Source organism: Pipistrellus kuhlii, unplaced genomic scaffold (assembly GCF_014108245.1).
Source record: "Pipistrellus kuhlii isolate mPipKuh1 unplaced genomic scaffold, mPipKuh1.p scaffold_m20_p_21, whole genome shotgun sequence".
In the NCBI taxonomy this organism is placed as follows: Eukaryota; Metazoa; Chordata; class Mammalia; order Chiroptera; family Vespertilionidae; genus Pipistrellus; species Pipistrellus kuhlii.
The window spans coordinates 2,097,792-2,108,795 of record NW_023425520.1 but is presented as its reverse complement, the minus strand read 5'-3'; the positions used below and the strand labels follow the sequence as shown (position 1 = coordinate 2,108,795).

Below are 11,004 nucleotides of genomic sequence, written 5' to 3'. Positions count from 1 at the left end.
ACCTAGGTCTGAGACTTTTCAATCACTTGAGGTAATCAATCAATATTCTCTTTTGCTTAAAATATTTTACCCAGGTTTTTTTGTACCATGAAAAAAACAAGTCCTACTGTGTGCACAGATCTGGTGGTAGTCAGGAATATGCTGCCTAATCCAGCCCACTCAGTTCTGCTCTTGAGATCCAAGGATGATCATGTAGGGTCTGCTTCCAGGCTGGAACAAGGGTCCATGTGTGTTTCAGGGCAGGAATTCAAACCACATTTGCTCCAGGCAAAGAGACAAAAGCAGAAATCTAGGTTCAGAAATAGGCAGAACCTGGTCCCTCACTTGCTTTGATTACACCAAGTCCTTCACCAGTTTAGGCCAGTGTCCAGAGCACTGGCTCTTCATCTCACAAGGACTTATGCCAAAAATGTAAAACTTTGTGCAGATGCCTGACCTTAATCCTTCAAGGTGTAGACCTTTGAGCCAAGGCTATAGCCATTACTATGGGGGCAGAGGGAAGAACAGTGATTACTGAACAGAGCTGGAGAAGTAAACAAAGTGGAGTGACTATTGCAAAGTCCATTGATGTAAAACAAATATAAAACATGGTTGCTAAATTTTTTCAAGATGTTGCCAATAATACAAATGAAGAGGCTGGGATGGCACCACCACTGCTCTGTACTGGCACGCCGGGTTGCCAAGGAAGGCTTTGAGAAGGTTGATAAAGGTGCTAATCCAGTGGAATTCAGGAGAGGTGTGATGTCAGCTGTTGATGCTGTAATTGCTGGATTTGAGAAATAGCCTAAACCTGTAACAACCCCTGAAGAAATAGCTCAGGTTGCTACAATTTCTGCAAATGCAGACCAAAATATTGGCAACATAATTTTCGACCCAATCAAAATGGTTGGAAGAAAGGGTGTCATCATAGTAAAGGATGAAAAAAAAACACTGAATGATGAATTAGAAATGATTGGACACATGAAGTTTGATGGAGGTTATATTCATACTTTATTGATACAGAAAAAGGTCAGAAATGTAAATCCCAAGATGCCTGTGTTCTATTGAGTGAAAAGAAAACGTCTAGTGCTCAGTCCATTGTACCTGTTCTTGAAACTTCAATGCTCACAGTAAGCCCTTGGTCATAATTGCTAAAGGTGTTGAAGGAAAAGCTCTAAGTTCACTTGTTTTGAATAAGTTAAAGGTTGGTCTTCAGTTTGTAGCAGTCAGAGCTCCAGGTTTGAGTGATGATAGAAAGAATCAGCTTACAGTCATGGCTATTACTACTGTGGTGGGAGAAGAAAGACTGACTCTAAATCTTAAAGATATTCAGCCTTATGACTTAGAAGAGGTTGGAGAGGTCATTGTGACCAAAGGTGATGCCATGCTCTTGAAAGGAAAGGTGACAAGGCTCAAGTTAAAAAATGTATTCAAGAAATCATTGAGCCATTAGATATCATGACTAGTGGATATGAAAAGGAAAAACTAAATAAACATCTGGCAAAACTCTCAGATGGAGTAGCTGTGCTGAAGGTTGGTGGGACAAGTGATGTTGAAGTGAATGAAAAAAAGACAGAATCACAGATGCCTTCAATGCTACATGAGTTGCTGTTGAGGAGGGCATTTTTCTGGGAAGGGAAATTGTGCCCTGCTCCAATGCATTCCAGCCTTGGACTCATTAACTCCAGCTAATGAAGATCAAAAAATGGGTATAGAAATTATTTAAAAAGCACTCAAAATTCCTGCAGTGACCATTGCTAGGAGCATAGGTGTTGAGGGATCATTGATAGTTGAGAAAATTATGCAAAGTTCCTCAGAAGTTGCTTATGACACTATGCTTGTAGATTTTGTGAATATGGTGGGGAAAGAACCATTGACTCAACTAAGGTTGTACGAACTGCTTTATTGGATACTGCTGGAGTGGCCTCTCTGTTAACAACAGCAGAAGTTGTGTTCACAGAAAATCCCTGAAGAAGAGAAAGACCCACCTGGCTAGTGTGGTTCAGCAGTTGAGGGTGACCCAGGAACCAAGAGGTCACCGGTTTATTTCTTGGTCAGGGCATATGTCTGGGTTACAGGCTCAATCCCCACTGGAGGTTCATGCAGGGTGCAGCCAATCAGTGATGTTCCTCTCTCATTAATGTTTCTATTTCTCTATCTTCCTTCTTCTCTCGCTAAAAACCAATAAAAACATATATATTATAAAAGAAGAAGAAAGAGGAGGAGAAGGAGGAAGAGAAGGAGGAGGAGAAGGAGGAGGAGGAGGAGGAGGAGGAGGAGGAGGAGGAGGAGGAGGAGGAAAGGACCCTGTGAGAGGTGATGTGGGAGGTGGCATGTTCTAATCCTAGAATAATGCTTCTCTATCATTAATGAGAACTATGTGAGGAAGCTCAGGGCAGTGCTCCTTACCTATAACTTCAGAGAAATTAGTTGAAGAAAATGACTGAAGAAAAGGATGATTAATGTTTTAAGAAAATCACTAAGCTGGTTTGACTCAGTAGATAGAGCATCAGCCTGTGGACTAAAGGGTCCCGGGTTTGATTCTGTTCAAGGGCACATACCTTGGTTGCAGGCTTGATTCCTAGCCCTTGTTGGGGTGAGTGTGAGAGGCAACCAATTGATGTGTCTCTCTCACATAAATGTTTCTCTCTGTGTCTCTCCCCCTCCCTTCAACTCTAAATATCAACGGTGAGACAAAACAAACACAAAACAAACACAAAAGAAGCCTTGCCTGTGTTGCTCAGTGGTTGAGCATCGACCTATGAACCAGGAGGTCATGGTTCGATTCCCTGACAGGGCACATGCCCAGGTTGTGTGCTCAATTCCCAGTACATAGTGTGCAGGAAGCAGCTCATCAATGATTCTCTTGTCATTGATGTTTCCATCTCTATCTCTCCCTCTTCCCTTCTCTCTGAAATCAATAAATACATTTTTTAATGAAAATCACTATAACATCAGTTTCTGGTTTCGGCTGATAACATACAATGGTTTGCTGCTATCATTCTCCATGCCTACAGATAGTTTATTTTGTATTTTTTAATAAAAATACATTTGAAGATTCTTGATAACTAAATGCAAGAGCAATGTATCAATGTATTACTTTCAACTTAAATCACTGGGGCATTTTTACTACTATCCTGTTAATATCAGGATTTTAGTGCTTGCCATCGCCTGATGAGAAGTTAAGAAGCAGCCTTTCTGTGGAGAGTAAGAATAATTGCATACAAAGGAGAGAAATACCCAACTATGTGAACTTTGTGTTATAAAAATTTGTTTAAAGTCAAAGAAAAAAAAAATGGGCAGAATTTAGCAATGTGTCCCTTGGTGGTGTTGTTGTTTTGTGTGTGTGTTTTTCCAATGACATCCAAAGGCTTTTACTGAATTTGACCAAATTTCATATAAATTATTAAATAAATAAAAATATTTCTGCTATTGCATTTGTGACTCTGATATTTCTAAGCAAAAGATTAGATAATACTATTAATACATGGTGATCCCTGCTATAATATGTGTCAATGTCCATGTGACTGACTAGGTTTGCAGAAGATTACAGGGTTACTCTACTGCCCCATACCCAGGCAAGTCCACTTTGCCATAAAGGCATCTGCTAGGTGTTTTTTGTTTGTTTTGTTTTGTTTTGTTTGGCAGTTCCTAAGCTAATTATTGAGCGACTCCATATTTACTTTTATCCTTAAAACATCACAGAATCTCATTTCTTGATTAAATTGTGGAAAATTTAGTGTCGTTTACCTTATGTCCATTTCATGTATGGCATATCTACGTAATTTTTGTGTTGGCCTTATGTTATAATATTGATGTTCACAGGAGACATATTGGCCAAATTTGGGGGACATTCCCTTTTAGATGGAATATTATTTTTGGATACTGTATATCATGGCACAATGGGCTTATGCCCACAGTTTTTAACCATTTTTAACAATTATCCAGGAATAATTAACATGCAATAAAATACATTTATTTAAAATATATAATTTGATAAGTTTTTACATATGGAAGCACCTATGAAAACATCACTTCAAACAAGATAATAGACTATACATCAAACCCCAAATTGTTCTTCTTACCCAATTGTAATCCAATTCCTCAAACCACTGCCCATTCCTTGCATCCCCAGGCAGCCACTGACTTGCTTTCCTTCAGTAAAAATTATTTTGTAGACCAATGGGACAGATCAGAGAACCCAGAATTCGACCCAAGCCATTATGCTCAATAAATATTTGACAAAGGAAGCAAGAGCATACAATGGAGTCAAGATAGTTTATTCAATAAATGGTGCTGGGAAATACAGTCAGAGACATGCAAAAAAATGAAACTAGATCATCAACTTACACCATACATAAAAACAAACTCAAAATGGCTAAAGGACTTAAATGTAAGACGGGAAACCATAAACATCCTACAAGACTCCATAGGCAGCAAAATAGCAGACATATGCCGAAGCAATATCTTTACTGACACAGCTCCTAGGGCAATGCAGACTAAGGAGAAAATAAACAAATGGGACTACAACAAAATAAAAAGCTTCTGCACAGTAGAAGAAACCATCAACAAAACAAGAAAGCCCACTGCATGGGAGAACATATTTGCCAATGGTATTTCAGATAAGGTTTTAATCTCCAAAATTTACAGAGAACTCGTACAACTTAACAAAAGGAAGTTAAATGATCCAATCAAAAAATGGGCAAAGGACCTAAATAGACACTTTTCAATAGAGGACATACTGGAGGCTGAGACATATGAAAACATGCTCAAAGTCACTAATCACTGGAGAGATACAAATCAAAACAACAATGAGGTATCATCTCAAATCTGTCAGAATGGCTATCATCAACAAACAAGTGTTGGCGAAGATGTGGAGAAAAAGGAACCCTCATACACTGCTGTGGGAATGCAGACTGGTGCAGCCACTGTGGAAGACAGTATGAAATTTCCTAAAAAAGTTAAAAATGGAACTTTCATTTGACCCCATCACCCCACTTCTGGGACTATATCCCAAGAAACCAGAAATACCAATTAGAAAGGATATATGCACCCCTATGTTCATAGCAGCACAGTTTACAATAGCTAAGATTTGGAAACAGCCTAAGTGCCCATCAGCAGATGAGTGGATTAAAAAACTGTGGTACGCCAAAACCGGTTTGGCTCAGTAGCAGAGCGTCAGTCTGCAGACTGGAAGGTCCCCGGTTTGATTCCGGTCAAGGGCATATACCTTGGTTGTGGGCACATCCCCAGTAGGGGTTGTGCAAGAGGCAGCTGGTCGATGTTTCTCTCTCATTGACGTTTCTAGCTCTCTAGCTCTCTCCCTTCCTCTCTGTAAAAAAACAATAAAATATATATTTTTTAAAAAGCTGTGGTACATCTACACAATGGAATACTATGCTGTTATAAAAAAGAAGGAACTTTTACCATTTGCAATAACATGGATGAAACTGGAGAGCATTATGCTAAGTGAAATAAACCAGAGAAAGATAAATATCACATGATCTCACTCATATGTGGGATTTGATGAACAAGAATAGATCCAGAGACAAATAGGCGGGGGGGGGGGGGGGGGGGGGGTCGGACATATTAGCATAACCAATGGACACAGACACTGGAGCAATGGGGGCTTCCCGGGGGTAAGAATTACTGGTGTGCAGGGGGGGGAGGGGGGGGGAATCAGGAAAAAAAGGAGACATATGTAAAACTTTAGACAATAAGTAAATTTTTAAAAAAGATATAATTGACATATAAAAATCTTATTTTGCATTTCTAAAATTATATAGCATACTCTTTTGTGTCTGGCTTCTTTTTTTTTCTTTTTTAAAAAAATATATTTTATTGATTTTATACAGAGAGGAAGGGAGAAAGATAGATAGTTAGAAACATCAATGAGAGAGAGTCATCGATCAGCTGCCTCTTGCACACCCCCTACTGGGGATATGCCCGCAACCAAGGTACATGCCCTTGACCGAAATCGAACCCGGGACTCTTCAGTCCCCAAGCCGACGCTCTATCCACTGAGCCAAACCGGTCCCAGCTGTGTCTGGCTTCTTTCACCTGGCACATCACTTTGTGATTTATCCAAGTTGTAGGTTATATCAGAACTGTAATCCTTTTTATTGCTAAATAGTTTTCCATTGAACAGATTTACCACAGTTTATTATATTCACTTAGTTTGATGGATAGTTGGGCTGCTTTCAGTTTAGGGCTATGACAAAATAAAGCTGCTCTAACTGGCAAGTACAAGTCTCTACATGAACACACATTTTCATTTCTCTTGGATAAAATCTTAGGGGTGGATTAGGCCATATAGTAGGTGTATGATTGACAGCCAAGCTGCTTTCCTAAGTGGCCGTGCTATTTCACATTTCCGGCAGCAGCTGAGCATTCCAGGTGCCCCATGTCTTCACAGGCACTTCAGATGGTCCGTCTTTTCCATTCAGGGGTGTCTAATAAATGTGTAATGAGTGGTTTCTCATTGTGCTTCTAATTTGCATTTCTCTCATAAATAATAATGTTAAGCATATTTCCATGTGCTTATTTACCATCAGTGTATTCTTTGGTCAAGTGCTGTTTAAATTTGTCCATTTTAAAAACTTGGATTTTAAAAATTAGGCCATTTTTACTTGGATTTTGAGAATTCTTCACAAATTCTGAAGTCAATTCCTTTAAAAGATTTCTGGTTTGTGAATAAATGCCTCTAGTTTATGCTCACCTGCTTACTATCTTAGTATAGCTTGAAAGGCAGAAGTTCTAAGTCAAATGTATTAAGTTTTTAGTTTGATTTATTAGGGTGACATTGGTTAATAACATTATATAGGTTTCAGGAGTACAATTTTATAATACATCATTTGTATTGTATTATGTGTTTACCACCCAAAGTCAAGTCTTCTTCCATCATCCTTTATCCCCATATACCCTCTTTTACCTCCCCCATCCGCCTTCCCCTCTGGTAATCACCATGCTATTGACTATCTATGAAGTGGTTTTTTTTCCTTGCCGTATTATTAACAATATTAAGTCTTTCTTTAATGGATCATACATTTTGTATTATAGTTAAGATATATTTCCCTAATCCATGATCACAAAGATTCTCTTCTATGTTTTCATTGAGAAGTTGTGTAGTTTGAGGGTTCACAGATATATGATCCATGTTAATTTAATTTTTGTATATGGTATAAGGAATAAGTATAATTTTCTTATTATTGCTGTTTTGGGGGATTTTTTGCTTATGGCTATCCATTCATTCCAGCCCAGTTTGTTGAAAAGACCATCTTTTCTCCACTAACCAAATTGCTTTTGCAATTTTGTTGAAAATAGATTGACCATATATGTGTGGTCTATTTCCAGACTCTCTATTCTCTTCCATTGATATATTTGTTTATCTTTACATGTATACCATATTGTCTTAATTACTAGAGATTTATAAGTTCAAAGTCAAGTAGGGACAAGTCCTCCAACTTTGTTTTCCTTTTTTCAAAGTTGCCTTAGCCATTGTGGTTCCTTTGCATTTTTCTCTAAATTTAATAATCATATATATATATATATATATATATATATATATATATATATATATAGTGTCCCCAAAAAAATGTACACACACACACTGAATAATTATAAAGGCAGTGTTTAGTAAAATACATTTCATTTTCAAAATTGAGCTATTATCTGTTACAGTGTTTATGCACTTTGAGGGACAACCTGTATTAAGGGAACCCAAACCCAGTGGGAAAGGAAGTGTTGACAAAACACAACTTAGCAATTATTGAAGAAATATAAATATTTCATAATTACACCTCAATAAATTAAAATGTCTCAATTAAACTGAATATATGTGTGTTATATGTATGTATTATATATGTAGTTCTTTTAAAAATAATATGGCAATCAATAATATAGCAAGCACTATAAACAATTTTATGCCCTTTGATCATTATTGTTAGCAAGCCAGCTCTCCAAAAACAAAACAAAACAAAAAAAGCCCTGATTTGCAGTGTTTGTCCATTTTTGTGGTGTAAAGCATCCTACCTATTACTGCTGATTTCAAGGGAGTTCAAGAGGTTTGCAAAATGGGCTCTCACAAGCTGGTGTGCCCCAGCTCCAGCCCACCACTGCCTTTGATCCTTCTAAAAATGAACCCTAATCAAAATAATTTCAACAAGAAAAAAAAAAGCCATAATACAAAATTGTCGTTGCTTGGTTGCTTATGATAGCAGAAAACACGTCAACAATCTAAATAGTTTGTTTATCCACTTGATGAAATAGCATACGGCTATTAAAATAGAAAAAAGAATGGAACAATATAGAAAAACATTTTATGTAATGTGAAGAGAAGAAAGAAGAAAGAAAATGTTATGTTCACTAGAATTACATTGATGTAAAATATGTATGGTTATGGCCAAAGTCTACAGAATACACAAAAATAAAACCTATTACTCTTGTGATAGAGAGTAATTTGTTTTTTTAGTTGAAAGGGCCTTTAAAGTTGTTATACTAATACATACATTTATTTAACACAACAAAACAAAATCAGTAGTAGTTGACTTAACCTCATTTCTAAAGATAGATGCATTTGCACATTGGATTAGGCCAACGGCATCCAGGCCAGGCCTGAAGCACTACTCCAAAAGGCATTAAGACATCATTGGAAATCTGGCGGAGAAAGTATTTATCAGAACTCCTATGAAGGAAATATCCATGTAGAGACCTGTGCCACGCCAGCACAGCCAATGGTTCGGCTAGCCTGAGCAGGGGTGACGAAGGATGGAGAAAAGACAGACAAAGAGAAAAAGCTGGGTCTAGGTGGATCTTCTGTGTCTGGCTGAAGCCACAGAACAGATTCAGACTGCAAAGTTGAGGCTTTATTTATAATTAGGGACAAACAAGATAATTTACAATGTTGTTGTAAGTTTCACTTCTGCCACTCCAACAGCCCGCTAGCTACCCAGGAGAGATCTAGGGAGCAGTTACAAGATCAAGCTTAATTATGCTTACAGGTCTGTGCCCTCCAAGCTGGGACTTGTTTGCCACTTTGCCAGCAGGTCAATCCCAGGCTTAACCCTGTAACCACTTCCTATAGAGACCTCCATCATCACCACCCCATAGGACAGGCTGAAGTAACAACTGTTCAAATGCTTCTAAGAAGGGTGGGTCTGTTTCTGCTGTAGGTCTTTGTTTTATCTGACAGGGTCTAAAAATGAGTGAGATTTGTGGGGCGGGGGTGGGGGTAGGGGTGAGGGTGGGGGTGGGAGGGGCAGTCCTCCTTAACAGCTCTTTGTTCACTCAGTCTTCAACCTCTTCCCTAAACAATTGTTGAGAAAATATTTAACAATACTGGTTAAAGTTGTGCCAAGTTGTTAGCTTGTCTAAGGCACCCAGGTGTCTCTCTGGCCCTAACCATATTCCAGCAATTTCCCTCAATTCCATTCGAATCAGGAAAAGTTAAGTGAGTCCTGATTCGCTGCCAGGCCCTGGCTAAAGTGCCTGATTCGCTGCCAGGCCCTGCGGACACAAGGAGGGATGAAGACTCAATCCCCACCTTTGAGAAGCCTGGTATTGTAAGCTGGTCGTGGAGCAAACAGCAGGGCATGGGGGTAGGTGCTGCTACATATGAGAAGCTGACCGGTCCCTTCCTGGATCCTCGCCCAAGGAGCCCAGGGAAGCATGTTGACAGGATCCCCCGGTGCCTTCAATGAAGCCTGCTCCAAGTCTATTACCCTCTCAAGCTTTCTTCTCCATCTGGGCTCCCTTTGTCCTCTGCCAGTATCTGGCCATTCCCTGCACGGATTTGTTCCAAGGCAATTCCAGTCTAAAAGGCTGCAGCTTGCTCAGCTGGGCAGACATGCCTGCCAACTGGCAGGGGCTTCCTCGCCCTCCCCGCCCTTATCTGTCTCCTCCAAGCAGAACAGGTGGCAGAAACCTGGCAATAGGTAGAGGCCACATCGTGTGAAGACCCCAAAGCTTGCCAGAGAAGCCCAGGTGCCTCTTGCCACCAGTGCAATGAGTAGGAAGAGACAGGGGACTGGGGCAGCTTCGTGGCTCCTGGAAGCTCCAGGGGCACTGAATGAAAATAGCTAAAGAGAACACTAATGATTTCCAACATGGAGGAAGAAAGGACAGGCAGCGATGCTCTCGTTTGAAGGTGTTTGATTCCCGAGTTGTGTAGGGGCTCCCATGGTCCTCTTCTTTCCCCCCTCTGACAGGCAGCCTGGCTCAAATCTGGGGTATCTTCCCAGCCCTCCAACAGCCTAGACAACGTAAATTGTAAAAAGGACTCTCTTCCTGAGGATAGAAAATGATGACGATAACAGTTATTCAACGCTAGGAAACAAAATCTTGCCATTTGCGACAGCATGGGTGGACCTAACTCAACAGAGCCAAATATCAACAGTACAATGATTGAAATTTATTTTGAGAGCCAAGAATTTTAAAATTAAACTTCTTCTAATGCCACGTATTCAAAATAGACTCACCCAGGCCATGGTATTTTGTGGAAGAGCCACACTCAAGGGGCCAAGGAGCCGCATGTGACTCGCGAGCTGCAGTTTGCCGACCACGGACCTAGCAAGTATTATGCTAAGTGAAATAAATTAGACAGAGAAAGACAAATACCATATGATTTCACTTAAGTGTGGGATCTAAAAATCTGAATAAACGAATAAAATAAAAACAAACTTATAGATACAGAGAATATTTTGATAGGTGCCAGGTGAGAGGGAAGTAGGGGGATGGGTGAAAAGAATTAAGATGTGCAAATTGCCAGTTATAAAAAGTCACAGAGATGTAAATTACAGCATAGGGAATATAGTCAATAGTATTGCAATAACTATATATGGTGTCAGATGGAACTAGCTTAGGTGATCACTTTATAAAGTATGTAAGTGTCTAATCCTTATGTAGTACACCTGAAACTAATGTAATATTGTATGTCAACCGTAATTGAAAAGTTAAAAAATATTTTTAAAATAAGTTTAAAAATGTAAACAACAATTAAAAAAAAAAAACACTAGGAAACAGAAATTG

At 39.2% G+C, this 11,004-nt stretch overlaps 1 pseudogene; it reads left to right on the top strand.

The window, feature by feature from the left end:
- Positions 1–225: 225 nt before the first annotated feature.
- On the top strand, positions 226–2,321 carry LOC118726122 (annotated as a pseudogene).
- Positions 2,322–11,004: the final 8,683 nt, after the last annotated feature.